We start from the raw sequence: 26,471 nt of genomic DNA, 5'->3' as shown, positions 1-26,471 counted from the left end.
AAAGTTGTGTTAACGTAGAAAATAATTGCTGCAACGTCCGGGAATCGAACCCGGGCCGCCCGCGTGGCAGGCGAGCATTCTACCACTGAACCAACGTTGCTGGCATGCTCTATGGCTATTCGTATAACCCAACCCCTTGCTGAAAATCTTTATTCAGAAATCTGTCAATTTATAACCCAAATCCAGATTGATATAGCTTTACACCTGAACGATTAATATGACTTGCTGTAAGTAGACTTTGGCAGTAGGTAAGGACTTTCTTCAGCCCGGCAAGACAATATCTGAGTGATCCTTGGTTCACTTGTACACACCTTTTAGTGAAGTGAATCAAGCAAGTATAGCTTGGTCAGTTTAGACAAATGGTAACTGCAATTTTAGCCATTCCTACCGTAGGCTATTTGTCAGCATGGTTGGCCAGTTTTATTTTCACAAATTTGAAGTGGTTGGTTGGAGATGAATGGTTTTGTGGTAAACACATCCTGACATCCTGTCCCTACATGCCTGTTGTAATATGTTTCTTTAAGTGGGCTCTCTCATGGAAAGCCTTCAGATAAATTGGATGTAATTCCAATATGATCCACTTACACGGAAATCTTTAGTAAAAGGCGAAAGATTTATTCGTGCTGTAGGTAGATCCTGGACATGCTCAAACAACACAAATAGCTCCATATCCTTGGCAGCTGTTAGGCTTGTTCCATTGACCAATCTAATGTAGTTGTCAGCAAAGACATGTAGAGATTGTGTCAAAGTTCAGCTTATTCACCAAAAAAACATAAGCCCCTAGAATAACTTGAGGCAGAAAATTATCCATTAAATGACATTCAACTTTAGGGGTTTGCACCACCTAGCATTAAAACATTGAACTACATAAAGGAAGTGGAGCCATTGTGCTTTTGGCAGCATGCTTGTTGACTTGTGCAAACTTGATACAGGTTGTACACAATGTATTGAGTGGTCCAGTTTAGAAGTGGGGACAAGTGGGCCGATCCTGGTGGTACTGCAATACCAGGCCAACCCGTGATAAGGCTGGAGCAAGCTCCAAGTCCTCATCCCCTAACAAAAATGAGTTTAATATCGAAGGGGACACATGGTCCCCGTATCAGATATTAAGCTGATAAGAACAGATACTACACTTTGATCTTAGCCAAAAGGCCGAGAAGCGATGCCGAAGAATAGTTCCAGTATACTACCTTAGAGTCATAACCTGACTATTGTACTGTCTGGCAAAAGATTGGCATGCAGGCTGCCTAATCATTGTTAGAGAGAGTATAGTCAATCTGCCTAGTTCAAAGCAAAAACTTTACTTTAAATTGGGCTTCGATAGAAGCCTTTTTCTGGCCAACTACACAAACTTTAGCAATTCCTGGTGTGTAAAATTTGAACTAGATGGTTAAGTTAATCATTCTTATTCTGTTGTCTGTTCTGTATTTATTAGGGGATGCGCGAACGCAGTCCCCAACTACCAAAAATTGTGCGTTCGAGTTACCCACATTTGGGGTAATCGTAGGGGTCAGCCATGCCTCAGTGCAATGGCACAGCCTCACCCTAGAGGAACCACCTTAGTGATCATGGTTAACCTCCACGCCAGGTAAGTATGAGGGAAAGAGTCGATTTCAGTGTATGGGTGACAAAGACTATAGATATTTTGCTGACCAGCTCCACGACTTTACACAAAACATGATTCAGTTGAAGTGTCCCCTCAGAAATGCTATATTTATACTTTTTCAAATAGTTGGTGACATACTTTGTTGATGAAACCTTCGGTAGGAGGTCTTCCATTGAAACAAATGCGACACCTAGAGGCCAAATTATTGACTACATAAAATACATGATTGCTACTTTACAGGTTATGCATTCTTATTGCAGATAGTGAGCTATCATCAGCTCTGACAGAAATAGCATTACAGTTCACACTGCAACCACTGGATCTATACACACCTCTTAGTGAAGTGAATCAAGCAAATTTAGCTTGGTCAGTTTAGACAAATACAAGATGCAAACTGTCACTTCTTATAACAAGATTACCAAGAGTTAGCACTGGTCGCAACGAAACAAACCATACAGAAGGATGGTATGGTAATATCCACATTATAATGTGAAAATGCCTTACCAAATGTCTACGGCCATACCATGTTGAAAGCACCAGTTCTCGTCCGATCACTGAAGTTAAGCAACATTGGGCCAAGTTAGTACTTGGATGGGTGACCGCCTGGGAATACTTGGTGTCGTAGACTTAACATTTTTGGAATTTTGACCCAAACAATCCTAGCCCAAACCTAACTAAACCCCACACAATTAATGTCTACGGCCATACCATGTTGAAAGCACCAGTTCTCGTCCGATCACTGAAGTTAAGCAACATTGGGCCAAGTTAGTACTTGGATGGGTGACCGCCTGGGAATACTTGGTGTCGTAGGCTCAATCTTTTTGGAATTTTGACCCAACCAATCCTAGCCCAAACCTAACTAAACCCCACACAATTAATGTCTACGGCCATACCATGTTGAAAACACCAGTTCTCGTCTGATCACTGAAGTTAAGCAACATTGGGCCAAGTTAGTACTTGGATGGGTGACCGCCTGGGAATACTTGGTGTCGTAGGCTTATCCATTTTTAAAAAATTGCCTCAAAAAAGTTGTGATACTGTAGAAAATAATTGCTGCAACGTCCGGGAATCGAACCCGGGCCGCCCGCGTGGCAGGCGAGCATTCTACCACTGAACCAACGTTGCTGGCTTGCTCTCATGATATTCGTGTAGTTAGTTTTTGTGTACCTATTGCAAAGACCAACCATACAAAGTGCAGAGCCCAGGCAGCCAACATAGCCCGGCTAGCTCAGTCGGTAGAGCATGAGACTCTTAATCTCAGGGTCGTGGGTTCGAGCCCCACGTTGGGCGAATTTTTTTTTACATGGAACAGTTTTTAAAAATATATTTGAATTTGTTTCGTGATATACTGACAATAGGGTAATTCAGGCGCCATGGCTTAGTTGGTTAAAGCGCCTGTCTCGTAAACAGGAGATCCCGAGTTCGACTCTCGGTGGTGCCTTGATCCTTTTATTACTACTATCCATGGCTACACATACATAGGGTAAAGATTTGCAAAAATGCCGCGACCCGGGATCGAACCGGGGACCTTTAGATCTTCAGTCTAACGCTCTCCCAACTGAGCTATCACGGCTAGTTAAAATAATGTTGCTTATCTTGGTCAATATGGAAAAAAGATCACTTTTACATGACTCTAAAAGGTTTAGGTCCTACCGAGATTTGAACTCGGATCGCTGGATTCAGAGTCCAGAGTGCTAACCATTACACCATAGGACCTTGATGCAGATCTAAACTCCAAAGGGTAAAAAAAATTAATTTTGTATAAAAAGAAAAGAAAAAAACCTTATGTATTGGTTCCTGCCGGGATCGAACCGGCGACCTTGTCCGTGTGAAGGACACGTGATAACCACTACACTAAGGAACCATTGTCAACTAAGTAACCAAGCCAAGATACATAAGAAACAGACATAAAATGTGCAACTACAAAGCCACGTCACTAAGCTAGGTCTCGTGGCGCAACGGATAACGCGTCTGACTACGGATCAGAAGATTGCAGGTTCGAATCCTGCCGAGATCGAAAATTTTAAAGATTCGTTTGGCTATTAAAGAAAATTGCTATAAAATAAGTCGCCCCCGGGTGGGCTCGAACCACCAACCTTTCGGTTAACAGCCGAACGCGCTAGCCGATTGCGCCACGGAGGCTAATACAAGATAAAAATATTACATTATTTTTAATATTATTCTATGGTGCCTTCAAATATAAAAACAAAAAAAAGATTGGTTTACTTATGTTGGTAGGGCTAATTACCACCGAACACTCATTAGCGCGGTCCGACTACTGACCGACACGGAAACTCTTGGCTGCTGGGTTTCCCCTCTGGCCCAATCCGCCCCTCATTAAGCAACCTGATCACCTAGGGCTCCCCCTAAGTGGCCATGTTGATGCCAGGCTTAGTGCGGACGCCAATTCAACGTGTTTCAATGGTAACCAGGCGTTCCCTGCCTCAAACCATCCCAAACTCTGACCTCCCAGTAGCAGGATTACAGAACCTCGCCACGGTTCCAGTCAACTATCACATCAATTTCTGTCACAATGTACCATTTGAATTGCAATTTTTTTCATATTTAATTTTGGGTGTGATTTCGCCAGCTTCCGTTATGGTCTAGTGGTTAGGATAGCTGGCTCTCACCCAGCAGGCCCGGGTTCGATTCCCGGTAACGGAAAAATACATTTTGTCGAACCCCCAAGTAATTATATCAACATCCCCGATCCAAAAAAAAAGGAGATAAAAAAAAGATAGAGAATTGGATATTTTTAAGTTTTTACTTTTCAGCCAGGGTGACACCAAGCCTGCGTGGCCTAATGGATAAGGCGTCGGTCTCCTAAACCGAAGATTGCGAGTTCGAGTCTCGCCGTGGGTAACATTATCTTTTTAGCAAAAGTTGTTTTGGTTGCAGTGCTTCCAAGGTTTCTTGAAGGCAGTGTAGTAGCAAATATGAAGAGTGAAAGCAAGCTGCTCTAGTGGCGCAATCGGTTAGCGCACGGTACTTATAGACAGTACAACAAGTTATGCCGGGGTTGTGAGTTCGAGCCTCACCTAGAGCAAGCACTTTTTCAACCCTTAAACCTGGCAGGGTCTTCCATGAAAAGAGCAAAAATATTTTTTTTACTTAAACAAAGCATTTTATCTTACCAAAATACTAAAATATTCTCTAGCAGTACCTCATAATATCAAATACAGGTACTGTGGTTCGATTTCAAAATTTTTTTGTAACTATGCTTTACTAACCAACAATCAATCAAGGAAAAAAGTTTGTTAAAGAATATAGATAGATTGATATTTTCTTTTTACTACTGTTTTAAATCTATCAAGTTAATAACAAATTCAATAAAATTTGACTGAATAACCATATAAATGTATAAAGATTTGTGATTTAAATTATGCCATGAAAAATCCTCCAATGAGTTATTTAAGCAAACAAAATTTAGCATAAATGGATATTTAAATTTTGTTTGCTTAAATAACATTCTATTGCAACAAAAAGGTGATGTTAGGAAATAATTTCTTGAATAAAATCATAAAACGTTTTTTCATTTAATTTTCATTTTTTCACTGTTGTGTTTTTATTTGACATTAAAAATAAAAATCATAAAAAATCTTCCAAATCAAAGAGAAAAAATCTTTGAATTATTGGTCAATTTAAGTTCAAAGATTTTTTTTTTTGTAAAAAGTTAATTTTTTAAAAATATTTTAGAAAAAAATCTTCTAACAAAAAAAAATTATCATAATCCAAGATGGCGTCAATACATGTAAAATAATTTTTAAAACAAAAAATTAAAACTTGAATATCTTTTTTCACAGATTGAATTTCAAAAATCGGTCTGACAGTTTTTCCAAAGTCAGTATGATCTATTGAATGAAAAAGGTTTGAAACTGATAGAACATTTCAAAATAAATGGTTCCCACATTCTAAAAATTTTCCCACGCTTGACATTCTTGAAAAATGCTAAATAAATGGACATTTAAACAAACCAAAGATCGCGTTTTTAGCAATGGAATGTGTTTTGTAAAAATCTTTGAAACTTTTGATTTCATTGTTTATGTATGTACACTCAAGAATGATGAATCTTATCTGATCTAGAAAGGCAGAAGGATACTAAATTGTAATTGTAATTCATAATAACCGAGTTTTTACTAAAATAAATTTTTGACAGCTGTGGGATTCGAACCCACGCCCTTGCGGACTGGTGCCTAAAACCAGTGCCTTAGACCACTCGGCCAAACTGCCTGTTGTGCTGACAGTTGTGCGAATAACAAAAATTGTTTCTTAAGTTTTTTTTTTTCAGCCTTACTGTGTAAAAGCATCAAACACCTAAAAAAAATTTGTTTTTCCAGTGAGTGATTTCACAAAATTAACTGCCTCCAGAGAGGATTGAACTCTCGACCCCTGGTTTACAAGACCAGTGCTCTGCCACTGAGCTATAGAGGCTTGCATGTTCATGTGGCACAATTTAAACCTAGCCTAACCTAGTCTAACGTAACCTAACCTAACCTAAGCTATTCCGGTTTGCACCTTGTGTTAAAGACTTTGAAATTGCTAAAGGATTCAGTTGAGTATTAGTCAGCTAATGCATTCAACAGGGGGATGTAGCTCAGTGGTAGAGCGCATGCTTTGCATGTATGAGGCCCCGGGTTCGATCCCCGGCATCTCCAATTGTCAATGATTTTTGTTATTTCTTTGAAGTTGTCTTTTGTTCAAAATGAGTACTTCAGTGAGAAAATATTTGTATGGGGTTATGCGGACACAAAAATGTGGAACGCTTCACGATTTTGCGTGTCATCCTTGCGCAGGGGCCATGCTAATCTTCTCTGTATCGTTCCAATTTTAGTATATGTACTGCCGAAGCAAGTACAATTGAGACTAGAATTTAGTTGTCTATAAAGATCAGCATTTGTTACACAAATTGCAAAAACAATTCTGTTGACCCTGACGTGATTTGAACATGCAGCCTTCTGATCTGGAGTCAGACGCGCTACCGTTGCGCCACAGAGTCAGATGTTTGAATTGCTGCAACTTTGAATTCAGGCGAAACTAAAGGAAAGTCTTTTTATTTCTTTTTTTCTATCCACTATACAATGCAAGCGACCAATAGAAAAAAGGCGCTGCTTTCGTCCGGCCCCTATGACGAAGACCAGGGGTCGTAGCTCAGCTGGTAGAGCGTCTGATTCGCATTTAGAAGGTCTCGGGTTCAAATCCCGACGACTCCAAATTTTTTTTCTTTTCAATTTTCAAAAGTATTGGGCAAAACCATGGGCTTGACCGGGAGTTGAACCCGGGACCTCTCGCACCCGAAGCGAGAATCATCATTATAAAGACCGAAGAGCCTTAACTATTTCTTACATTACTTAAATTTAACCCCAATTTTTCATGTTTGTTGTAAAATTTCCTTAATTCTCAACAATCCATTTCATAGAGGGGTAAGGCATCATTCACACACACATACACATGCACACAGTATGTAAGGTATTCAACATTATTAACGGCCGATATGCGGCTCACGTTAACAATGTCTCGTAACCTACACACACCCACATGGTGTGGGCTAATCAACATCATTAACGGCCGATATGCGGCTCACGCTAACATGTTTCATAACCTACCCACGGGGATTTGAACCTACGACCTTTCCGTAGGTTTTACACCGTCCTTACCACTAAGCTACGGTGACTGATGAATTTTGATAGAAATATTTACATATTAACAAAAAATCTCGCAACCTATAGTCTATAGTAGGGGGAGGGTGGGTATTTTCCTTCTATGGTCAGCATTAGTTTCTAATAACAAAATTAATAGTAGTATAAAATGTAACTGTTGTTTGTCTAATCTGACCAAGCCAAACTTGCTTGGAATACTTCATTGAGAGGTGTGATATCAGATAAAATTTTTAAGGGTGTATTTTAACCCATCGGCTCGTTTTAATGTAAGAAAAGGTAGGTTTATACATATATTGCTCCTGGAGAGGATCCTTAATTGTTGTGTTTCATGAGTAAGAGATTATAAGGTATTTTTTAAAATATTTACTATATACTATAACCAAGCTATCATTGCTTGGTATTTCATTAGGAAGTGTTTTGCTTTTCTTTCAGGGTCAAACTTTTCCCATAACTTGTTATAAGCACTTTTTACTTTTAATATGTTATATGTAGTTAATAATTTGGCCGCTAGGTGTTGTGTTTATTTTAATAAAAGATTTCCTACTGAAGTAAGCTTCATAACCTACATTATTGGGGGGGTAAACATCAGAAATATTTTACCTTAATGGTCAGAGTTTGATTTGCCTATGACACCAAGTATTCCCAGGTAGTCACCCATCCAAGTACTGACTTGGAAAAATAGATTATAAGGTAATAACTGTTTCAATTATTTACTATGTACTTTAACCAAGCTAATATAAAGAGGTGTGTTGTCATATGCTTTTCTTTCAGGGTGAAATTTATCCCATAACTTGTTATAAGCATTTTTTAATTTTAATATGTAATATGTGGTTAATAATTTGGCCGCTAGGTGATTCATTTTTTTTAATAGGAGACTTTTTACCAAAGTAAACATTGTGTTGCATTTGTTTTAATAGAAGACTTCCTACTAAAGTAAACATCACAACCATTATTTGGTGGGGTAAATACCAGAAATATTTTTCTTTAATGGTCAGAGTTTGTTTTTAATAATAACATATATACTATGACAAAGTTGTATTTTGCCATATACACACTAAGTCACTTTCAAAGAAACTAAAGAATATATAATATTTAGAGAACAACTAATTCCTATCTATGAAACAGAGCTTTAAATTTTTTTTTCTTGTAGCAAAAAATGAATATAATATACAATTATAAGATTTATGTACAATCATAAGATGAAAACCAGTTTCTATCCAACATATTAGAATGAAAACGAGAAAGTGTTTTCATTTAATAAATATTAAATTTTAAAAAAAATTAGTTACATTGTATGATTATTATGATTAATAGGTTGAGTCGATTTTTTGAATTTGAAATTAAGATTAATTAACATTTTTGGAATTTTGACCCAAACCAAATGAAAGATCAGAGGCAATATTTATTTGAAAAATGTTAAGCCTACGACACCAAGTTTTCCCAGGTGGTCACCCATCCAAGTACTAACTTGGCCCAATGTTGCTTAACTTCAGTGATTGGACGAGAACTGGTGCTTTCATCATGGTATGGCCGTAGACGTTTATCGATGGAAACTGTGGCGTAAAGGTATTTGTTTTATTTCTTTGTAAGACAATTTTTAAAAAATTGTAACCATATCCTAATTATACAACAAATTTTAAAAATTTATAATGCAAATACGACATTTTATATCTTCATATTGCAAAATTAAAATGAAAAAGAAAGATCAGAGGCAATATTTATACGACATTAAGTATTCCCAGGCGGTCACCCATCCAAGTACTAACTTGGTCCAATGTTGCTTAACTTCAGTGATCGGACGAGAACTGGTGTTTCAACATGGTATGGCCGTAGACATTGAATTAAAAAATACTTTCAATTTTCGGTTAGGTTTGGGTCAAAATTCCAAAAATGTTAGGCCTACGACACCAAGTATTCCCAGGCGGTCACCCATCCAAGTACTAACTTGGTTCAATGTTGCTTAACTTCAGTGATCCGATGAGAACTGGTGTTTTCAACATGGTATGGCCGTAGACGTTTATATATTGAAAATGTTGCAAATATTAAATGCAAAATGACACAGCACAGAAAAACATGCGTATTTTTTTAACGCAACCAGTGCTAGGTCTTGGTAATCTTGGTATATAAAAAAATGTGACAGTTTTTGCCTACGACACCAAGTATTCCCAGGCGGTCACCCATCCAAGTAATAACTTTGCCCAATGTTGCTTATCTTCAGTGATCGGACGAGAACTGGTGCTTTCAACATGGGATGGTCGTAGACATTGAATTACAAAATACTTTTCAAACTAGTGTGAGGTTCAGTTAGGTTTGGGTCAAAATTCCAAAAATTTTAGGTTTATGACACAAAGTATTCCCAGGCGGTCACCCATCCAAGTACTAACTTGGCCCAATGTTGCTTAACTTTAGTTATCTTACGAGAACTGGCGATTTCAACATGGTATGGCCGTAGACATTAAATTAAAAAATACTTTTCAAACTTGTGTTAGGTTTAGTTAGGTTTGGGTTAAAATTCCAAAAATGTTAAGCCTACGACACCAAGTATTCCCAGGCGGACACTCATCCAAGTACTAACTTGTCCTAATGTTGTTTAACTTCAGTGATCGGACGAGAACTGGTGCTTTCAACATGTAGCCTTCTACCTTTAATAGGAACTGAGATAATAGGTTAACAATTAAGTTTGGTAATTTATTATCAAATAGGGTTCTTGGAGAAAATTTTTTACTCCCCCCCCCCTTCTCCCCACAACGATTAATTTTGGAAATTCTTTATCAAATAGGTAACTTACACAAAAATTTTTAGAAAATAGTTTAACAGATCGCCACTTTTTTCGCCCCAGCGATTAAGTTTCGGCAAGGTTTTTGACTGTATGGTCATTAAGTATGTTATAGTTTTAAAACCCCAACAAGAGTTTACAGCATTTTTTTAAATACAAAAAAATACATCAAGCAAAAAATTTTAATTAATTTCTTTTATATTTCAAAATACTTTATAAGTAAAACTAGCAAAAAAATCAAACAAAATATTTTCTAATATATTACTAATGTTTCATAAAATCAGTAGGCGGAATCAATTTGCGTTTATGTTAAGATTTTACTTTATCATAAGTTGTGACATTCATATTTATGTATCGAAAGCCCCATTAAAGTTTCAAAAGTGACTTGCCTGTTATGGCTGCCGCTGCGCGGGGGGTATAAAAAGTGTCTTTCCCTTTTAAATCAAAAAATTTAAATTATTTCAAACACAGCCATATTGCATTTAAAAATGACCACATTGCAAAAACGAATCTGAAAAGCACTAGTTCAATTATCTAAAAACAGCTGATTTAGTCAAAATTGTTAATTTTGGTAGGTTATTTGATAATTATTTCATACTGAATTAATATTTTTTAAAACGGTTTTCAGATTTGTAATCAGCATTTCATTGCGGTCATTTTGATATGCAACATGCCTGTGCTTTAAGAAATTTTAATTAATCTTAATTTCAAATTCAAAAAATCGACTCAACCTATTAATCATAATAATCATACAATGTAACTAATTTTTTTTAAAATTTAATATTTATTAAATGAAAACACTTTCTCGTTTTCATTCTAATATGTTGGATAGAAACTGGTTTTCATCTAATGATTGTACATAAATCTTATAATTGTATATTATATTCATTTTTTGCTACAAGAAAAAAAAATTTAAAGCTCTGTTTCATAGATAGGAACTAGTTGTTCTCTAAATATTATTGAAATGTAAGAAATGCATTTTTTTCAAATGATAGTTACAAAATTTATTTATATTATTTTATTTTTTTGTTGTTTTAAAAAAACACTTGTATTGTACATTCGTACTTTCTTATACTCTATAATTTATGTATTTCATTGATTCTCAGTATTCTTTAGTTTCTTTGAAAGTGACTTAGTGTGTATGTTTAGGTAAATTTTAATTTTATTAAAAGCGAAGCTTTCCTATAATTAGGGTCGGTCCGTCCGAGATAGATAGCTTTTATTTGTTAATTTAGGTATGTTTTAATTTTCTTATTTATTTAAAACTTTGCATAATGATTCTTGTAGTATTTAGTTATGATTTACAAAGCATAGCAACTCTATAATCATTACCAGAATGTTCGTACGTCCATTTTAAACATGTTGATTATTCTACTTTTTTAACAACAAATTTTCAAGTGTTTTAATTATCCGTTTGATCTGATTATAGTTGAGATTGCGCGGCTTATGTTAATAGTAGAAAAACGTTATGTATATTGTTAGAACCGCTATGAAGTCTATTTTTTGGAAATATAAGAACCATTACTGTGCAACTTATAGTTTAGGAGCTACGTAGAAGAATGTCGTAACTGACTTAAAACTTGACTTGAGAGTAAATCTTTAAAGATTAAAAAAAGTTTGTGCAAAAATGCGGACATTTTTAAAATTCAAACTGCTTGTCTTGTGTGAATAGTAGAAAAATGTTATGTGCTAATTTTAGTTTAGGAGTTGTATTGATAAATGTGGGAAAAGTGGAAAAATTTAATCTTTAATGATTTTCTCGCAAGTCAAGTTTTAAGTCAGTGGGGACATTCTACCACATAGCTCATAAATTATACGTAGTACATGACTCCTGTTTATATTTCCAAAAAATAGACTTCCTAACGGTCCTAACCATATGCGTAACATTTTTCTACTATTAACACAAGCCGCGCAATTTCAATTTAAAAAAAGTCCGTATTTTTATTTGCATACCCTTTAATTTAATCTTTAATGATTTACTCGCAAGTCAAGTTTTAAGCTAGTTGGTACATTTTACCACATAGCTCCTAAACTATACATAGCATAGGAATCGTTATTATATTTCCAAAAAATAGACTTCATAACGATTCTAATGGTATGCATAACGTTTTTTTACTATTAACACAAGCCGCGCAATTTCAATTTTAAAAAAGTCCGTATTTTTATTTGATACCCTTTAATTTAATATTTAATGATTTACTCGCAATTTAAGTTTTAAGCCAGTTGGGACATTTTACCACATAGTTCCTAAACTATATGTAGCATAGGAATCGTTATTATATTTCCAAAAAATAGACTTCATAACGCTTGTCATGCAAACGCCCCTAGAGGCCTCTTGTGGCACTTTAAAATAGGCAATTTGGAATCATTTGAGACCATGTTATTTTTTTCATGTTGTTGTGCTGGCCGTTGGTTGTGATGATGATAAGCTTCCTGCTGGTGGCTATTTAATGAAGGTAAATATTGTAAAAACTCATTGCATTTTTAGTAGTAAAGCTATTCTATAATTTGAAATGTCCGTTTGTCCGTCTGTCCGTCCGTCCATATTTGCCCCTAGAGGCCTCTTGTGGCACTTTAAAATAGGCAATTTGGAATCATTTGAGACCATGTCATTTTTTTCAAAACAAATTTTTTATTATGTTATAAAATGTCGTCTTTGATACAAAATTTCCCGTTGTTTAAAGAAAACAACCATGGCGGTCTGACTGCCTTTTATCAGGTTCTTGGCTTTTTTTATGTGTTTTAATTTCCATCCAAGATTTTTGTGCTTCGCTACTTATGGATGTTGTCACCCTTGTTTAAAAAATAAAAGTTTTTCTAAAGGGGTATTTTCACGAAATGCATTTAAACTTAATTTAGTGAACTGCATATTTTTTGCTAGTTAACCCTTACAGATCGGGGGGGGGGGCTCAAAGAGCCCCCCCCTCTAGTTTTTTCAATCTCATTTTTTTTGTAGGTAAGATGGAGAGCTGTAACTTCATGACTTTTTAAGTTTAGTAATTATACGTCGGCAAGAGTTGATTTTATTTGGATATCTGCTCTGTGTCGGTCGTGGTGTCCGGTCAAAGTCGGTTGGGTAGCAAAAAAAATTTGAAAAAATTCTAAATAAATCTTAATTTCTACATTATGACTTTTGTGTATAAGGTAGAAACCTAAAATTTTTTTGGTGAATACTTAGATATCAATGACCATCTGAGAAAAGTGGTGTTATGACCGTTTGACCGCTCCCTGACCGACTTTATGACCGATTTTTGTCCGGCTTTTACTACAGACATATATCATGAATATCGTAACTTCTATTACAGCTAGAGACCTATAATTTTTTTTGGTAAATCCTTGAGCAATAATAAACAGATAAAAATATTAATTTGCGCCGCCAACCGCCGTTTTACCGCCGTAACCGCCGAAAATGGCGGTTTCCGTTATTTGCCGTTTTTCGGCGATGATCAGAAAAAGTAATTTTTTTGTTATGAAAAATAAAAGTTCGTCCTAAAATTTGGTCATCCTAGCTGCAAAATTGGCCGCTCTATAGCTGTTTTAAAATTTAGCGGCTGGCCGCTAAAAAGCGGCTAAGGAGCGGTCTGACTGCTATGACTAGAAACAGTAATTTTATGTCTTTATCTGTACCAGGAGCCGAGATAGAGGGGGGGGCTCTTTGAGCCCCCCCCCCAATCTATTAAGGTGGGAATTGGGGCCCGATCTGTAAGGGTTAATGGGTTAAACTAAATTATTATTACACTAGTCCCCAAAGTTTTACAATAACATTTTAAAATTCGTTAGCTCAACAACTTTGGGTACAACCAAATTTAATTTTGATTTATTGGTGAAAACAAAGTACAATATTATGAGCGAAGTAACTATATAATTAAGTCCTAAAATTTAAGAGTGTTCATAAACATTATCCTGTATCAAGCAGTTTTGAATAAATTGACTTACAATTTTGCTTTGACTATTATACATTTATATTATGATTATTCAAAAGATTTTATTTATATTGCTCCAATGGTTTTCTTTGAAATAACTTTTATTTTAGATAGTTGAACCAAGAATGTGTTTGGCGGCGCACCCAAGGATCCTCAGCTGCGCAACATTTATTTCGGTTGTGAGGTGGTGATTGCCACATCTGGCAGACCTTAGAAGGTAAATATATGACATGACAGATACCTTTTTTTGTTAATTTAGGCAAGTTAGAATTGTCCTATCGATTTATTTATAAAAGTAAAATAGCCTCAAACCATCTCAAGTCCTATATAAAGCTTTGCTCTAAAAGAGAACCATATCGGTTCAGTGGTTAGCGAGATCCTTTGCTACAAACAAAAAAAGCTTATTACTTTTAGAAAGCGTACCAACTCTATAATCAATAAAAGAATTTCCAAACGTCCATTTTATCATGTTGATTTTTTTACCATTTTAAGAACAAATTTTTATGTGATCTGATTATCTGATTGATTAAATTTTTGTTATATTGATTCCTGTGAAAACAAAGTACAATATTATGAGCGAAGTAACTATATAATTAAGTCCTAAAATTTAAGTGTGTTCATAAACATTATCCTGTATCAAGCAGTTTTTCAACAAATTTACTTACAATTTTGCTTCGACTATTATACATTTATATTATGATTATTCAAAAGATTTTATTTATATTGCTCCAATGGTTTTCTTTAAAATAACTTTTATTTTAGATAGTTGAACCAAGAATGTGTTTGGCGGCGCACCCAAGGGTCCTCAGCTGCGCAACATTTATTTCGGTTGTGAGGTGGTGATTGCCACATCTGGCAGACCTTAGAAGGTAAATATATGACATGACAGATACCTTTTTTTGTTAATTTAGGCAAGTTAGAATTGTCCTATCGATTTATTTATAAAAGTAAAATAGCCTCAAACCATCTCAAGTCCTATATAAAGCTTTGCTCTAAAAGAGAACCATATCGGTTCAGTGGTTAGCGAGATCCTTTGCTACAAACAAAAAAAGCTTATTACTTTTTATTATAGGATTGAAGGTAAATATAATGGTTTTTTTCTACTTCATTTTGAAGTTTAGTATATTATTTCTTGATTTTTAAAAGTGAAGTTTTTCTAAAATTAGGGTCGGTCCGTAAGTCCGTCCGTCCAAGACAAATACCTTTTTTTGTTAATTTAGGCAAGTTAGAATTGTCCTATCGATTTCAAACTTTGCATGGTGATTCCTGTTAGGTACAATTTAGAAAGCGTACCAACTCTATAATCAATAAAAGAATTTCCAAACGTCCATTTTATCATGTTGATTTTTTTACCATTTTAAGAACAAATTTTTATATGATCTGATTATCTGATTGATTAAATTTTTGTTATATTGATTCCTGTGAAAACAAAGTACATTCAATTATAAATATTGAAAAAGAAATATATAATTCATAATCATTTTGTCTATATATGATGTATATTTCTTTTTTTAATTATTAAATATTGACATGATTAACCGGACAAGTCTGAAACCCTTGTCAGAAAGTAAGTGACAGCACTGTTATAGATATCACTAAATACATAACAATTTATTTAACAACTTTTGTTTTATGACCTTTTTTACTTATAAATTTCAACAGCGGTAATTTTTCTATTTTTGAAGCTAGAATAACATTTTTTTGCAAAAAATGTTTATCTTTATGTAAATGGAGGGAGGGGATATTTTACTTTAAGTTTACCTCAATTATAAACTCTTACATAGGTGTATTTTTTTCAATATTAACATTAATTAATCTGTTTGTTTTAGATTAAATCTTCTACCTTCTTACACGAGAACTGGTGCTTTCAACATGGTATCGCCATAAACATTAGGTAAGTGGAAATGTGGCATGTTCTTTTAAAATGTCGTCTTTGTATTAGAATATATGCCACATTAACCCCTTACAGTCGGTCCCCTTGCCGCACCTTAATCAGTCGGGTGGGGGGGGGGGGGGGGGGGGTGGGCATTGTTATCTTAGTTCCTATTAGAACGAGAGTGCTAAATTTTTTTGTATAAGTCCCCTGTGTTATGATGAATTTACGACCTTAAGTAATTCAAGGTCAATTTTCGCTTCCTTCACCCTTTTATTTAACAACTTTTGTTCTTAGGTCCTTTTTTACTTAAAAATTTCAAATGGCTGTAATTTTTTTTATTTTTGAAACTAGAATACAAATTTTTTGCCAAAAAATGTTAATCTTTATGTAAATTTTATATTTTAAATATCAAATTATAAATTTCAGCGGACGCGGCTGTACTTGGCAGCTGCCAGCCGCCGCAATCGCCGTTCGGCGGGAAAACGGCGGCGGATCTTATGAAATTTTAATAACTTGTGTAGACATGTAAGAAAAACTTAAGTTTAAAATTTGAAGTCTCTAAGTCAAAAATTCCGGCCACAGGAGCCATTTAAAGATTTCTGGAGACCTGGAGGATCAGGACCTGCAGGATCATACATGGAACCTGAAGTTGACTTGAACACCTATTTTAAAACTTAATCCTAATTCATATTGATAACAAAAACTTAATGTTTTGCAGGGACGTGTTTTTACCAGAAAGAAATCTGAATATCTAATTATCTGTCTTTAAACTTAAAACTTTCAGGGATATCAAATACAGAACTAAACAAATATCTTAAACTTAATTTAATAATCTCCTTACTAGGTACATCTTAACACCAGAATGAAAAATAAATATCTTAATCGTAAATCTTAAAGCTTAACCAGTACTATGATACTATAATATGACTATTTAGGATATTTCATTGGGCCCATGGACGCTTTTTTTCAAACAAACGTGAAGCTAAAGGACTCAAGCCTAAGGCAGCACCTCGCCCCCAAGAGGTATTTTCCAGGTATTAATATAGTTCTTTTTCAATATAGTATCTCATAGGTTGAAAAAACATTTATTAATGTTTTTTGAGATAGTACAGTAGCCAATACCTTCCAACAGATTTTTTTCACTCTAAAGATACTTTTAGTTAATCATGAATATATTTTAAGGGAGGGGGGGGGGGAGGTGGGTGATACCACTTAGGAGCACATTTTTATCTTAATATAGTGTTCAAAATTCATTTCTCCGCGTTCAATGATACAGCCAGAAAATAACACCAGAATTTAAATACTAAATAAAAACGAAATTAATAAAGAATATCCTAACATTTAAGTAGCAAACATAATGTACATTACAAAAGAACAACTATTAACATTAATTAATCTTTATGTTTTAGAGGAAATCTGTCTTCTTACATTGTTTGTTACAATCACCTAGTGATCGGACGAGAACTGGTGCTTTCAACATGGTATAATAACAGAAATTATATGTCGTCTTTGTATTAAAATTATCTTAAATGACACCAGCAAGAAATACCACGTTTTAAATGCTTAAAGACTGCCATAAGTAGACCCAATTCCCCAAATGTAAAGCCTTCAGCTTCAATAACAAAAAGTTCTAGGCATTTCAAAATAGCATTGTATGTACAATGAAAGTTTTGAAAGATTCCCAATGCTAATGAAAGAAAAAACAATATTAAATTACGTCGCCTAGACATAAAATTATAACCTTATCTTTGTCACAAACTTAAATTGCCTGTAACTGATTACATTTTTACAATAAAAACACCACATTTCATAGTCAAAATATATTTTAAAAATTCAATTTAAATTGCATTTGTAAACGAAAATCATCGCAGAAACAAAGGGGTAAACTAATATAATCTCAGCTGTGATTGGATGCAGTACACTCGTTACAATGCAAGTTAAACTTAATTTTTTTTAATGATTTTGACTATAAAAATGGCTATTTTTATTATAAAAATATAATTAGATACTAGCAACCTAAATTTATGCCAAAAATTATATTATGATTTTGTTTCTAGGCCACGTAGTTTATTTTCAAAATTTATAACATAAACAGCGAAATTCTTTCAAAATTCTCATTATAAATAAAATGTCATTTTAAAATGCCTAAAACTTTTTTGTTACAGAAGCTGAAGGCTTCAAATTTGGGATATTTGGTCTACTTGTGGCAGTCTTTCAGCAGTTAAAGCGTGGTGTTTTTTGCACCCTTCCTTTAAAGTATTTCATTAAATTTACATAAATCATAACCAAGAAATAGCGTTATTTATAAATGTTTAAAATATTCGTTCTTAAAATATAGAAGTTCATCTTTCATTACTATTAGTTGAAAGCAAAATTATCTTATTTTATGCAGTATGAAGTCATAATATGTCGTCTTTGTATTACAAATTTGGTTAAATTGGTTGTTTATATGTTTTTTTTTTAATTCCTTTCTATATTTTCTTACAAACAATAAAAAAAATATGGAAAATTGTTTAAGACCTTAAACATTTATTTTATCATAATTAAGCAAAAAACCAAACTTTACCTAAATTGTATGATATGAAGAAATTAATGTCGTCTTAGTATTAGGATTATATTGAATTGATTAATTAAATCTACATTAATCATTAATATAATATTATACACTATATTCATTAATAAATAAATAATAATGCTCACACATATTTCAATTTTAATTATTGGCGCAAAACAAAAGATACCTATGTAACTATGTACCAGTTTTTACCTACATCATGTACATTTATCCTTATACTAAAGTAACAGGATGTTGTTTGTCTATTCAAATTTGAAAATCGAGCATAGCGAGACGTAAGAGTTGAGCGCAGCGAAAAAAATCTAGCGAAGCGAGACGACCAGAAAATTAGAGGGGCCGAAGGCCCCGAAATTTTCTTGTGCCGCCTAGACCATCAAGCCTGGCTTGTGCCCTGCTAACTGTCAGTAGCAAGCTGTAATTCACCAACTTACTAGCCGATTGCTTCCAGCTGTGATGCTGTATTCATGGATGGCCGTCAACCAGAGCCAGCAGTCGTGGCCGAGTGGTTAAGGCGTTGGACTTGAAATCCAATGGGGTTTCCCCGCGCAGGTTCGAATCCTGCCGGCTGCGAAAGTCAGATTTTGTTAGTATCTAGTGTTTTTTTTTACTTTTTTTGCAAAACCAGAAAGTTACCTTGCAACTCACATGGCCTTCCTGGTATAGTGTTAAAATAAGACCTTTGTCAGGTGTGGGGTTCGAACCCACGCAATCTTACGATTATGAGAGCTTAAATCTCACGCCTTAGACCACTCGGCCAACCTGACAGGATGCAACAGGGCGGCACTCATTGCAAAACGCATGAAATCACGACTGACAAGCACTGATTAAGCCAAGCTCTACAAAAAAAAAATTATCACGACGAAGATGGGATTCGAACCCACGCGGGCAGAGCCCATTGGATTAGCAGTCCAACGCCTTAACCACTCGGCCACCTCGTCTATGATAATGATTAGCCTAGATTACTTTCAAAGCAGACATGACACATGACATCAACAAAAAAAAAAAAAAAAAAAACCGCAATATTGCATCAATCGTGTCAAAAGATTTCCCACGCCGGGAGTTGAACCCGGGCCTCCTGGGTGAAAGCCAGATATCCTAGCCGTTAGACCACGTGGGATTCTGTTTCCGTCCGGGATCGAACCGGAGACCTTCTGCGTGTTAGGCAGATGTGATAACTGCTACACCACGGAAACTTGTTACATAGAGTAAACAGCTTTATTGCCCTCTGCTTTTCTTTAAGTGTGCTAGTTACTAGCCAAATATGTATTTGTGGTTTTCACTTTGGCGTACATAATAATATTGTAAAACAAGCGTCAGTGGTATAGTGGTGAGCATAGCTGCCTTCCAAGCAGTTGACCCGGGTTCGATTCCCGGCTGACGCATTTTCATCTCAGTTGCCTAGCAATACATTTTTGTACATTCAAAAAGTGTAGTAATCCTGTACCATCAACAAGCCTCCGTAGCGCAGTAGGCAGCGCGTCAGTCTCATAATCTGAAGGCCGTAAGTTCGAGCCTCACCGGGGGCAGGCAAACACTTTTTCATCTCCTGGTTGTGTTTTGAAAAAAAAGTTTTGTCAGAAGTGGGATTCGAACCCACGCCCTCATCGAGGACCAGAATTCTCACAACCACTCTCTATCAGAGAGCAAGGAAGTTGTCCTTGAGTCTGGCGCCTTAGACCACTCGGCCATCCTGACTGCTAACATAGTGTTCACAGATTAGGAAATTCCATGTTTTGATAACCCAAAAAGGTTAGCCAAAATGCAATGTTAGCATCCCATCTGGGGATCGAACCCAGGACCTTTGGATTAGAAGTCCAACGCGCTATCCTCTGCGCTAATGGGACTTGGTAAGAGAAAAGAAAATAGTAGCATTTGTTGACAGAAAACATTATGGAAGGCAAGTAAAAGAAAATCAAGTAGAGAAGAAAAAAAGCATGTAGTTTTTGCATTGTGCTAATACTTAAACATGTCATCTCAATCAGGCCCGTTAGCTCAGTTGGTTAGAGCGTCGTGCTAATAACGCGAAGGTCACGGGTTCGATCCCCCTACGGGCCAGCTAATACTTTTACCAAATTGAACAGTTTGCAGTGGCGGAAATATTTAATGGATAAAAAAAGAAATTTCACAAGGTTGAAAAATTATCTCTCCCCGACCGGGAATCGAACCCGGGCCTTCCACGTGACAGGCGGAGATCCTCACCACTAGACTATCGAGGAATTCTTGTTGACCAGCTATTTTCTAGTCTCTACGTACATATCACACTGATTGGAGACTTGAACAAAAAATGAGAGCGCCCGAGCAGGGGCTCGAACCCTGGACCGTTAGGTTAAAAGCCTAACGCTCTACCGACTGAGCTACCCGGGCATCATGCTATTTTACAATTACAGTAACAAAATTGTCTCACCAGATGGCAGCAGCATTTTAGTTCATGGTAGGCTTGGTTTTCTCTCTGTTTATTTTTGGTTAAGTGCAACCTGAGTTGTATAGAATAAATCATCACTCCATAATTTTCCTGTATTGTAGCATTTTGCATTTAGTATATGTCACATTTTCCAATGTTAAATGTCTACGGCCATACCATGTTGGCAGCACCAGTTCTCGTCCGATCACTGAAGTTAAGCAACATTGGGCCAAGTTAGTACTTGGATGGGTGACCGCCTGGGAATACTTGGTGTCGTAGGCAAATCTTTTCATCCTTTTTTATAAGTTGAGAAAAGAAAAAAACAAAGTCTGAGAAATGTAAACCAGACAACTGCTTATGTTCATTTTTTACACCTAAAGCCCTTATACAATGCAACCACTATGATATAATATGTAGTTACTGTTTTTGTCACCAGATGGCAGCTCTGTTTAGTTCCCAGTTAGGCTTTGTTTTCTCCGTGTTGAGGCATAAGTTTTAGGTTGACAACTATTATTGTTCAATAAAATGATATCTTTTAGTATTACACATACCTACTTGGATTAAAATTTTAGTTACTTTGTGCTTGTATTTTATGAAAATTAACTTTTCCGGTCGGACCTTGAACAAATATCAAAAATATATGATTGTCCAAGTAACTTTACATTATTGTCTAAAACGACCAAGCTAATATTGCTTGATTCACTTCTACAAGAGGTGTGTATCAGATCTGCTACGATGGGTCGCTCACCTTGAGTCCGCTCGGGTTGAGTGTCTGTCTTAGTCAGTCACAAACATCTTTATTCAGGGTTAAAGAGAACCCACTAATCGCTGGAAACCAATCAAGAACTTAGAACCATTTTCCGTAAATACCTGTACGTATTTTCTCTTGGTAATGCATTTTCCATTTAGTTTATGACACATTTTCCTTTGATAAATGTCTACGGCCATACCATGTTGAAAGCACCAGTTCTCGTCCGATCACTGAAGTTAAGCAACATTGGGCCAAGCTAGTACTTGGATGGGTGACCGCCTGGGAATACTTGGTGTCGTAGGCTTTAACATTTTATCCATATTTCAAAATTTGTCTCTTTTTCTTCCTTGTCCGTAGATTCCTGTACTGTTGAGCGTTTTGCATTCATTTCACGCCACATTTTCTCTTCGTAATGCATTTTGCATTTAATTTACGCGACAATTTCCGTTGATGTATGTCTACGGCCATACCATGTTGAAAGCACCAGTTCTCGTCCGATCACTGCAGTTAAGCAACATTGGGCCAAGTTAGTACTTGGATGGGTGACCGCCTGGGAATACTTGGTGTCGTAGGCTATAACATTTTATCCATATTTCAAATTTGTCTCTTTTTCTTTCTTGTCCAAGAGAAATTTCTAATCACTGAGAACATAAGGTGAAACCCAAGGGGATGTAGCTCAGATGGTAGAGCGCTCGCTTAGCATGCGAGAGGTACGGGGATCGATACCCCGCATCTCCATGTATCATTTTTCCCCCTACTACACAAGCACCAAACAAAAAAATAAACACACAGAAAAACAAAAGTCTGAAAATTTAAACCAGTAAAACTTTAAACCTTTTTGTTGCATTAGAATGTTATTTAATAAACCAGAAGTTAGAAGAGCATTTCCTCAGAGTAAATGTCTACGGCCATACCATGTTGAAAGCACCAGTTCTCGTCTGATCACTGAAGTTAAGCAACATTGGGCCAAGTTAGTACTTGGATGGGTGACCGCCTGGGAATACTTGGTGTCGTAGGCTCAATCTTTTTGGAATTTTGACCCAACCAATCCTAGCCCAAACCTAACTAAACCTCACACAAGTTTGAAAATCATGTTGTCACTTTATGTCTACGGCCATACCATGTTGAAAGCACCAGTTCTCGTCCGATCACTGAAGTTAAGCAACATTGGGCCAAGTTAGTACTTGGATGGGTGACCGCCTGGGAATACTTGGTGTCGTAAACTCTACATCTTTCTTTCTTATCTTGTCACTGAAAACAGAAAAGTTGTGTTAACGTAGAAAATAATTGCTGCAACGTCCGGGAATCGAACCCGGGCCGCCCGCGTGGCAGGCGAGCATTCTACCACTGAACCAACGTTGCTGGCATGCTCTTTGGCTATTCGTATAACCCAACCCCTTGCTGAAAATCTTTATTCAGAAATCTGTCAATTTATAACCCAAATCCAGATTGATATAGCTTTACACCTGAACGATTAATATGACTTGCTGTAAGTAGACTTTGGCAGTAGGTAAGGACTTTCTTCAGCCCGGCAAGACAATATCTGAGTGATCCTTGGTTCACTTGTACACACCTTTTAGTGAAGTGAATCAAGCAAGTATAGCTTGGTCAGTTTAGACAAATGGTAACTGCAATTTTAGCCATTCCTACCGTAGGCTATTTGTCAGCATGGTTGGCCAGTTTTATTTTCACAAATTTGAAGTGGTTGGTTGGAGATGAATGGTTTTGTGGTAAACACATCCTGACATCCTGTCCCTACATGCCTGTTGTAATATGTTTCTTTAAGTGGGCTCTCTCATGGAAAGCCTTCAGATAAATTGGATGTAATTCCAATATGATCCACTTACACGGAAATCTTTAGTAAAAGGCGAAAGATTTATTCGTGCTGTAGGTAGATCCTGGACATGCTCAAACAACACAAATAGCTCCATATCCTTGGCAGCTGTTAGGCTTGTTCCATTGACCAATCTAATGTAGTTGTCAGCAAAGACATGTAGAGATTGTGTCAAAGTTCAGCTTATTCACCAAAAAAACATAAGCCCCTAGAATAACTTGAGGCAGAAAATTATCCATTAAATGACATTCAACTTTAGGGGTTTGCACCACCTAGCATTAAAACATTGAACTACATAAAGGAAGTGGAGCCATTGTGCTTTTGGCAGCATGCTTGTTGACTTGTGCAAACTTGATACAGGTTGTACACAATGTATTGAGTGGTCCAGTTTAGAAGTGGGGACAAGTGGGCCGATCCTGGTGGTACTGCAATACCAGGCCAACCCGTGATAAGGCTGGAGCAAGCTCCAAGTCCTCATCCCCTAACAAAAATGAGTTTAATATCGAAGGGGACACATGGTCCCCGTATCAGATATTAAGCTGATAAGAACAGATACTACACTTTGATCTTAGCCAAAAGGCCGAGAAGCGATGCCGAAGAATAGTTCCAGTATACTACCTTAGAGTCATAACCTGACTATTGTACTGTCTGGCAAAAGATTGGCATGCAGGCTGCCTAATCATTGTTAGAGAGAGTATAGTCAATCTGCCTAGTTCAAAGCAAAAACTTTACTTTAAATTGGGCTTCGATAGAAGCCTTTTTCTGGCCAACTACACAAACTTTAGCAATTCCTGGTGTGTAAAATTTGAACTAGATGGTTAAGTTAATCATTCTTATTCTGTTGTCTGTTCTGTATTTATTAGGGGATGCGCGAACGCAGTCCCCAACTACCAAAAATTGTGCGTTCGAGTTACCCACATTTGGGGTAATCGTAGGGGTCAGCCATGCCTCAGTGCAATGGCACAGCCTCACCCTAGAGGAACCACCTTAGTGATCATGGTTAACCTCCACGCCAGGTAAGTATGAGGGAAAGAGTCGATTTCAGTGTATGGGTGACAAAGACTATAGATATTTTGCTGACCAGCTCCACGACTTTACACAAAACATGATTCAGTTGAAGTGTCCCCTCAGAAATGCTATATTTATACTTTTTCAAATAGTTGGTGACATACTTTGTTGATGAAACCTTCGGTAGGAGGTCTTCCATTGAAACAAATGCGACACCTAGAGGCCAAATTATTGACTACATAAAATACATGATTGCTACTTTACAGGTTATGCATTCTTATTGCAGATAGTGAGCTATCATCAGCTCTGACAGAAATAGCATTACAGTTCACACTGCAACCACTGGATCTATACACACCTCTTAGTGAAGTGAATCAAGCAAGTTTAGCTTGGTCAGTTTAGACAAATACAAGATGCAAACTGTCACTTCTTATAACAAGATTACCAAGAGTTAGCACTGGTCGCAACGAAACAAACCATACAGAAGGATGGTATGGTAATATCCACATTATAATGTGAAAATGCCTTACCAAATGTCTACGGCCATACCATGTTGAAAGCACCAGTTCTCGTCCGATCACTGAAGTTAAGCAACATTGGGCCAAGTTAGTACTTGGATGGGTGACCGCCTGGGAATACTTGGTGTCGTAGACTTAACATTTTTGGAATTTTGACCCAAACAATCCTAGCCCAAACCTAACTAAACCCCACACAATTAATGTCTACGGCCATACCATGTTGAAAGCACCAGTTCTCGTCCGATCACTGAAGTTAAGCAACATTGGGCCAAGTTAGTACTTGGATGGGTGACCGCCTGGGAATACTTGGTGTCGTAGGCTCAATCTTTTTGGAATTTTGACCCAACCAATCCTAGCCCAAACCTAACTAAACCCCACACAATTAATGTCTACGGCCATACCATGTTGAAAACACCAGTTCTCGTCTGATCACTGAAGTTAAGCAACATTGGGCCAAGTTAGTACTTGGATGGGTGACCGCCTGGGAATACTTGGTGTCGTAGGCTTATCCATTTTTAAAAAATTGCCTCAAAAAAGTTGTGATACTGTAGAAAATAATTGCTGCAACGTCCGGGAATCGAACCCGGGCCGCCCGCGTGGCAGGCGAGCATTCTACCACTGAACCAACGTTGCTGGCTTGCTCTCATGATATTCGTGTAGTTAGTTTTTGTGTACCTATTGCAAAGACCAACCATACAAAGTGCAGAGCCCAGGCAGCCAACATAGCCCGGCTAGCTCAGTCGGTAGAGCATGAGACTCTTAATCTCAGGGTCGTGGGTTCGAGCCCCACGTTGGGCGAATTTTTTTTTACATGGAACAGTTTTTAAAAATATATTTGAATTTGTTTCGTGATATACTGACAATAGGGTAATTCAGGCGCCATGGCTTAGTTGGTTAAAGCGCCTGTCTCGTAAACAGGAGATCCCGAGTTCGACTCTCGGTGGTGCCTTGATCCTTTTATTACTACTATCCATGGCTACACATACATAGGGTAAAGATTTGCAAAAATGCCGCGACCCGGGATCGAACCGGGGACCTTTAGATCTTCAGTCTAACGCTCTCCCAACTGAGCTATCACGGCTAGTTAAAATAATGTTGCTTATCTTGGTCAATATGGAAAAAAGATCACTTTTACATGACTCTAAAAGGTTTAGGTCCTACCGAGATTTGAACTCGGATCGCTGGATTCAGAGTCCAGAGTGCTAACCATTACACCATAGGACCTTGATGCAGATCTAAACTCCAAAGGGTAAAAAAAATTAATTTTGTATAAAAAGAAAAGAAAAAAACCTTATGTATTGGTTCCTGCCGGGATCGAACCGGCGACCTTGTCCGTGTGAAGGACACGTGATAACCACTACACTAAGGAACCATTGTCAACTAAGTAACCAAGCCAAGATACATAAGAAACAGACATAAAATGTGCAACTACAAAGCCACGTCACTAAGCTAGGTCTCGTGGCGCAACGGATAACGCGTCTGACTACGGATCAGAAGATTGCAGGTTCGAATCCTGCCGAGATCAAAAATTTTAAAGATTCGTTTG

At 36.7% G+C, this 26,471-nt stretch overlaps 58 non-coding genes and 2 pseudogenes across 58 annotated transcripts; 26 read left to right on the top strand and 34 right to left on the bottom strand.

Moving 5' to 3' along the window:
• Nucleotides 1–29: 29 nt before the first annotated feature.
• TRNAG-GCC (transfer RNA glycine (anticodon GCC)) lies at nt 30–100 on the bottom strand. The gene has a single exon. It is a non-coding gene; the product is annotated as a tRNA-Gly (tRNA).
• A 425-nt stretch (nt 101–525) lies between these two features.
• On the bottom strand, nt 526–643 carry LOC145308079 (U5 spliceosomal RNA). The gene has a single exon (XR_013875911.1). It is a non-coding gene; the product is annotated as a U5 spliceosomal RNA (small nuclear RNA).
• A 329-nt stretch (nt 644–972) lies between these two features.
• LOC145308006 (U2 spliceosomal RNA) lies at nt 973–1,164 on the bottom strand. Its single transcript, XR_013875841.1, has one exon. It is a non-coding gene; the product is annotated as a U2 spliceosomal RNA (small nuclear RNA).
• Nucleotides 1,165–1,431: 267 nt separating this feature from the next.
• On the bottom strand, nt 1,432–1,596 carry LOC145307938 (U1 spliceosomal RNA). The gene has a single exon (XR_013875781.1). It is a non-coding gene; the product is annotated as a U1 spliceosomal RNA (small nuclear RNA).
• Nucleotides 1,597–2,115: 519 nt separating this feature from the next.
• Nucleotides 2,116–2,234, top strand: LOC145308414 (5S ribosomal RNA). The gene has a single exon (XR_013876247.1). It is a non-coding gene; the product is annotated as a 5S ribosomal RNA (ribosomal RNA).
• Nucleotides 2,235–2,300: 66 nt separating this feature from the next.
• LOC145308109 (5S ribosomal RNA) lies at nt 2,301–2,419 on the top strand. Its single transcript, XR_013875943.1, has one exon. It is a non-coding gene; the product is annotated as a 5S ribosomal RNA (ribosomal RNA).
• Nucleotides 2,420–2,485: 66 nt separating this feature from the next.
• Nucleotides 2,486–2,604, top strand: LOC145308383 (5S ribosomal RNA). Its single transcript, XR_013876218.1, has one exon. It is a non-coding gene; the product is annotated as a 5S ribosomal RNA (ribosomal RNA).
• A 56-nt stretch (nt 2,605–2,660) lies between these two features.
• Nucleotides 2,661–2,731, bottom strand: TRNAG-GCC (transfer RNA glycine (anticodon GCC)). Its single transcript has one exon. It is a non-coding gene; the product is annotated as a tRNA-Gly (tRNA).
• Nucleotides 2,732–2,823: 92 nt separating this feature from the next.
• TRNAK-CUU (transfer RNA lysine (anticodon CUU)) lies at nt 2,824–2,896 on the top strand. Its single transcript has one exon. It is a non-coding gene; the product is annotated as a tRNA-Lys (tRNA).
• A 77-nt stretch (nt 2,897–2,973) lies between these two features.
• Nucleotides 2,974–3,047, top strand: TRNAT-CGU (transfer RNA threonine (anticodon CGU)). The gene has a single exon. It is a non-coding gene; the product is annotated as a tRNA-Thr (tRNA).
• Nucleotides 3,048–3,106: 59 nt separating this feature from the next.
• Nucleotides 3,107–3,179, bottom strand: TRNAF-GAA (transfer RNA phenylalanine (anticodon GAA)). The gene has a single exon. It is a non-coding gene; the product is annotated as a tRNA-Phe (tRNA).
• A 71-nt stretch (nt 3,180–3,250) lies between these two features.
• On the bottom strand, nt 3,251–3,322 carry TRNAQ-CUG (transfer RNA glutamine (anticodon CUG)). The gene has a single exon. It is a non-coding gene; the product is annotated as a tRNA-Gln (tRNA).
• Nucleotides 3,323–3,397: 75 nt separating this feature from the next.
• Nucleotides 3,398–3,470, bottom strand: TRNAV-CAC (transfer RNA valine (anticodon CAC)). Its single transcript has one exon. It is a non-coding gene; the product is annotated as a tRNA-Val (tRNA).
• An 80-nt stretch (nt 3,471–3,550) lies between these two features.
• On the top strand, nt 3,551–3,623 carry TRNAR-ACG (transfer RNA arginine (anticodon ACG)). The gene has a single exon. It is a non-coding gene; the product is annotated as a tRNA-Arg (tRNA).
• A 51-nt stretch (nt 3,624–3,674) lies between these two features.
• On the bottom strand, nt 3,675–3,748 carry TRNAN-GUU (transfer RNA asparagine (anticodon GUU)). The gene has a single exon. It is a non-coding gene; the product is annotated as a tRNA-Asn (tRNA).
• A 450-nt stretch (nt 3,749–4,198) lies between these two features.
• TRNAE-CUC (transfer RNA glutamic acid (anticodon CUC)) lies at nt 4,199–4,270 on the top strand. The gene has a single exon. It is a non-coding gene; the product is annotated as a tRNA-Glu (tRNA).
• A 125-nt stretch (nt 4,271–4,395) lies between these two features.
• On the top strand, nt 4,396–4,468 carry TRNAR-CCU (transfer RNA arginine (anticodon CCU)). The gene has a single exon. It is a non-coding gene; the product is annotated as a tRNA-Arg (tRNA).
• A 94-nt stretch (nt 4,469–4,562) lies between these two features.
• On the top strand, nt 4,563–4,652 carry TRNAI-UAU (transfer RNA isoleucine (anticodon UAU)). Its single transcript is given in 2 exon segments — nt 4,563–4,600; nt 4,617–4,652. It is a non-coding gene; the product is annotated as a tRNA-Ile (tRNA).
• Nucleotides 4,653–5,756: 1,104 nt separating this feature from the next.
• TRNAL-UAG (transfer RNA leucine (anticodon UAG)) lies at nt 5,757–5,836 on the bottom strand. Its single transcript has one exon. It is a non-coding gene; the product is annotated as a tRNA-Leu (tRNA).
• Nucleotides 5,837–5,965: 129 nt separating this feature from the next.
• TRNAT-UGU (transfer RNA threonine (anticodon UGU)) lies at nt 5,966–6,037 on the bottom strand. Its single transcript has one exon. It is a non-coding gene; the product is annotated as a tRNA-Thr (tRNA).
• Nucleotides 6,038–6,189: 152 nt separating this feature from the next.
• On the top strand, nt 6,190–6,261 carry TRNAA-UGC (transfer RNA alanine (anticodon UGC)). Its single transcript has one exon. It is a non-coding gene; the product is annotated as a tRNA-Ala (tRNA).
• Nucleotides 6,262–6,354: 93 nt separating this feature from the next.
• Nucleotides 6,355–6,461, bottom strand: LOC145308183 (U6 spliceosomal RNA). The gene has a single exon (XR_013876025.1). It is a non-coding gene; the product is annotated as a U6 spliceosomal RNA (small nuclear RNA).
• Nucleotides 6,462–6,530: 69 nt separating this feature from the next.
• Nucleotides 6,531–6,602, bottom strand: TRNAW-CCA (transfer RNA tryptophan (anticodon CCA)). Its single transcript has one exon. It is a non-coding gene; the product is annotated as a tRNA-Trp (tRNA).
• A 141-nt stretch (nt 6,603–6,743) lies between these two features.
• On the top strand, nt 6,744–6,816 carry TRNAA-CGC (transfer RNA alanine (anticodon CGC)). The gene has a single exon. It is a non-coding gene; the product is annotated as a tRNA-Ala (tRNA).
• Nucleotides 6,817–8,682: 1,866 nt separating this feature from the next.
• On the bottom strand, nt 8,683–8,801 carry LOC145307787 (5S ribosomal RNA). Its single transcript, XR_013875656.1, has one exon. It is a non-coding gene; the product is annotated as a 5S ribosomal RNA (ribosomal RNA).
• Nucleotides 8,802–8,980: 179 nt separating this feature from the next.
• On the bottom strand, nt 8,981–9,098 carry LOC145307855 (5S ribosomal RNA; annotated as a pseudogene).
• A 61-nt stretch (nt 9,099–9,159) lies between these two features.
• LOC145307772 (5S ribosomal RNA) lies at nt 9,160–9,278 on the bottom strand. The gene has a single exon (XR_013875640.1). It is a non-coding gene; the product is annotated as a 5S ribosomal RNA (ribosomal RNA).
• A 129-nt stretch (nt 9,279–9,407) lies between these two features.
• LOC145307841 (5S ribosomal RNA) lies at nt 9,408–9,526 on the bottom strand. The gene has a single exon (XR_013875708.1). It is a non-coding gene; the product is annotated as a 5S ribosomal RNA (ribosomal RNA).
• Nucleotides 9,527–9,598: 72 nt separating this feature from the next.
• On the bottom strand, nt 9,599–9,717 carry LOC145307863 (5S ribosomal RNA; annotated as a pseudogene).
• Nucleotides 9,718–18,901: 9,184 nt separating this feature from the next.
• TRNAS-UGA (transfer RNA serine (anticodon UGA)) lies at nt 18,902–18,983 on the top strand. The gene has a single exon. It is a non-coding gene; the product is annotated as a tRNA-Ser (tRNA).
• A 110-nt stretch (nt 18,984–19,093) lies between these two features.
• Nucleotides 19,094–19,177, bottom strand: TRNAL-UAA (transfer RNA leucine (anticodon UAA)). Its single transcript has one exon. It is a non-coding gene; the product is annotated as a tRNA-Leu (tRNA).
• Nucleotides 19,178–19,269: 92 nt separating this feature from the next.
• On the bottom strand, nt 19,270–19,351 carry TRNAS-GCU (transfer RNA serine (anticodon GCU)). The gene has a single exon. It is a non-coding gene; the product is annotated as a tRNA-Ser (tRNA).
• A 107-nt stretch (nt 19,352–19,458) lies between these two features.
• TRNAE-UUC (transfer RNA glutamic acid (anticodon UUC)) lies at nt 19,459–19,530 on the bottom strand. The gene has a single exon. It is a non-coding gene; the product is annotated as a tRNA-Glu (tRNA).
• Nucleotides 19,531–19,533: 3 nt separating this feature from the next.
• On the bottom strand, nt 19,534–19,606 carry TRNAV-AAC (transfer RNA valine (anticodon AAC)). The gene has a single exon. It is a non-coding gene; the product is annotated as a tRNA-Val (tRNA).
• A 117-nt stretch (nt 19,607–19,723) lies between these two features.
• Nucleotides 19,724–19,795, top strand: TRNAG-UCC (transfer RNA glycine (anticodon UCC)). Its single transcript has one exon. It is a non-coding gene; the product is annotated as a tRNA-Gly (tRNA).
• Nucleotides 19,796–19,985: 190 nt separating this feature from the next.
• On the bottom strand, nt 19,986–20,108 carry TRNAL-CAA (transfer RNA leucine (anticodon CAA)). Its single transcript has 2 exons — nt 20,071–20,108; nt 19,986–20,030 (listed from the first exon to the last, which is right to left on the bottom strand). It is a non-coding gene; the product is annotated as a tRNA-Leu (tRNA).
• A 76-nt stretch (nt 20,109–20,184) lies between these two features.
• TRNAR-UCU (transfer RNA arginine (anticodon UCU)) lies at nt 20,185–20,257 on the bottom strand. Its single transcript has one exon. It is a non-coding gene; the product is annotated as a tRNA-Arg (tRNA).
• Nucleotides 20,258–20,394: 137 nt separating this feature from the next.
• TRNAI-AAU (transfer RNA isoleucine (anticodon AAU)) lies at nt 20,395–20,468 on the top strand. Its single transcript has one exon. It is a non-coding gene; the product is annotated as a tRNA-Ile (tRNA).
• An 89-nt stretch (nt 20,469–20,557) lies between these two features.
• TRNAD-GUC (transfer RNA aspartic acid (anticodon GUC)) lies at nt 20,558–20,629 on the bottom strand. Its single transcript has one exon. It is a non-coding gene; the product is annotated as a tRNA-Asp (tRNA).
• A 75-nt stretch (nt 20,630–20,704) lies between these two features.
• Nucleotides 20,705–20,777, bottom strand: TRNAK-UUU (transfer RNA lysine (anticodon UUU)). The gene has a single exon. It is a non-coding gene; the product is annotated as a tRNA-Lys (tRNA).
• A 200-nt stretch (nt 20,778–20,977) lies between these two features.
• Nucleotides 20,978–21,096, top strand: LOC145308580 (5S ribosomal RNA). Its single transcript, XR_013876403.1, has one exon. It is a non-coding gene; the product is annotated as a 5S ribosomal RNA (ribosomal RNA).
• Nucleotides 21,097–21,750: 654 nt separating this feature from the next.
• LOC145308357 (5S ribosomal RNA) lies at nt 21,751–21,869 on the top strand. Its single transcript, XR_013876193.1, has one exon. It is a non-coding gene; the product is annotated as a 5S ribosomal RNA (ribosomal RNA).
• A 152-nt stretch (nt 21,870–22,021) lies between these two features.
• On the top strand, nt 22,022–22,140 carry LOC145308427 (5S ribosomal RNA). Its single transcript, XR_013876260.1, has one exon. It is a non-coding gene; the product is annotated as a 5S ribosomal RNA (ribosomal RNA).
• A 90-nt stretch (nt 22,141–22,230) lies between these two features.
• Nucleotides 22,231–22,303, top strand: TRNAA-AGC (transfer RNA alanine (anticodon AGC)). The gene has a single exon. It is a non-coding gene; the product is annotated as a tRNA-Ala (tRNA).
• Nucleotides 22,304–22,465: 162 nt separating this feature from the next.
• LOC145308330 (5S ribosomal RNA) lies at nt 22,466–22,584 on the top strand. Its single transcript, XR_013876168.1, has one exon. It is a non-coding gene; the product is annotated as a 5S ribosomal RNA (ribosomal RNA).
• An 87-nt stretch (nt 22,585–22,671) lies between these two features.
• Nucleotides 22,672–22,790, top strand: LOC145308513 (5S ribosomal RNA). Its single transcript, XR_013876340.1, has one exon. It is a non-coding gene; the product is annotated as a 5S ribosomal RNA (ribosomal RNA).
• A 66-nt stretch (nt 22,791–22,856) lies between these two features.
• On the bottom strand, nt 22,857–22,927 carry TRNAG-GCC (transfer RNA glycine (anticodon GCC)). The gene has a single exon. It is a non-coding gene; the product is annotated as a tRNA-Gly (tRNA).
• A 425-nt stretch (nt 22,928–23,352) lies between these two features.
• LOC145308078 (U5 spliceosomal RNA) lies at nt 23,353–23,470 on the bottom strand. Its single transcript, XR_013875910.1, has one exon. It is a non-coding gene; the product is annotated as a U5 spliceosomal RNA (small nuclear RNA).
• Nucleotides 23,471–23,799: 329 nt separating this feature from the next.
• On the bottom strand, nt 23,800–23,991 carry LOC145308004 (U2 spliceosomal RNA). Its single transcript, XR_013875839.1, has one exon. It is a non-coding gene; the product is annotated as a U2 spliceosomal RNA (small nuclear RNA).
• Nucleotides 23,992–24,258: 267 nt separating this feature from the next.
• LOC145307937 (U1 spliceosomal RNA) lies at nt 24,259–24,423 on the bottom strand. Its single transcript, XR_013875780.1, has one exon. It is a non-coding gene; the product is annotated as a U1 spliceosomal RNA (small nuclear RNA).
• Nucleotides 24,424–24,942: 519 nt separating this feature from the next.
• LOC145308402 (5S ribosomal RNA) lies at nt 24,943–25,061 on the top strand. Its single transcript, XR_013876236.1, has one exon. It is a non-coding gene; the product is annotated as a 5S ribosomal RNA (ribosomal RNA).
• A 66-nt stretch (nt 25,062–25,127) lies between these two features.
• On the top strand, nt 25,128–25,246 carry LOC145308098 (5S ribosomal RNA). Its single transcript, XR_013875930.1, has one exon. It is a non-coding gene; the product is annotated as a 5S ribosomal RNA (ribosomal RNA).
• Nucleotides 25,247–25,312: 66 nt separating this feature from the next.
• LOC145308382 (5S ribosomal RNA) lies at nt 25,313–25,431 on the top strand. The gene has a single exon (XR_013876217.1). It is a non-coding gene; the product is annotated as a 5S ribosomal RNA (ribosomal RNA).
• A 56-nt stretch (nt 25,432–25,487) lies between these two features.
• On the bottom strand, nt 25,488–25,558 carry TRNAG-GCC (transfer RNA glycine (anticodon GCC)). Its single transcript has one exon. It is a non-coding gene; the product is annotated as a tRNA-Gly (tRNA).
• Nucleotides 25,559–25,650: 92 nt separating this feature from the next.
• On the top strand, nt 25,651–25,723 carry TRNAK-CUU (transfer RNA lysine (anticodon CUU)). Its single transcript has one exon. It is a non-coding gene; the product is annotated as a tRNA-Lys (tRNA).
• Nucleotides 25,724–25,800: 77 nt separating this feature from the next.
• On the top strand, nt 25,801–25,874 carry TRNAT-CGU (transfer RNA threonine (anticodon CGU)). The gene has a single exon. It is a non-coding gene; the product is annotated as a tRNA-Thr (tRNA).
• A 59-nt stretch (nt 25,875–25,933) lies between these two features.
• TRNAF-GAA (transfer RNA phenylalanine (anticodon GAA)) lies at nt 25,934–26,006 on the bottom strand. Its single transcript has one exon. It is a non-coding gene; the product is annotated as a tRNA-Phe (tRNA).
• Nucleotides 26,007–26,077: 71 nt separating this feature from the next.
• Nucleotides 26,078–26,149, bottom strand: TRNAQ-CUG (transfer RNA glutamine (anticodon CUG)). The gene has a single exon. It is a non-coding gene; the product is annotated as a tRNA-Gln (tRNA).
• A 75-nt stretch (nt 26,150–26,224) lies between these two features.
• On the bottom strand, nt 26,225–26,297 carry TRNAV-CAC (transfer RNA valine (anticodon CAC)). The gene has a single exon. It is a non-coding gene; the product is annotated as a tRNA-Val (tRNA).
• Nucleotides 26,298–26,377: 80 nt separating this feature from the next.
• Nucleotides 26,378–26,450, top strand: TRNAR-ACG (transfer RNA arginine (anticodon ACG)). Its single transcript has one exon. It is a non-coding gene; the product is annotated as a tRNA-Arg (tRNA).
• Nucleotides 26,451–26,471: the final 21 nt, after the last annotated feature.

This window comes from Acartia tonsa, chromosome 15, assembly GCF_053477335.1.
Source record: "Acartia tonsa isolate MP-2025a chromosome 15, ASM5347733v1, whole genome shotgun sequence".
Taxonomy (NCBI): domain Eukaryota; kingdom Metazoa; phylum Arthropoda; class Copepoda; order Calanoida; family Acartiidae; genus Acartia; species Acartia tonsa.
Note: the sequence above shows the minus strand (reverse complement) of the source record. Positions and strands in the feature narration are given on the sequence as shown.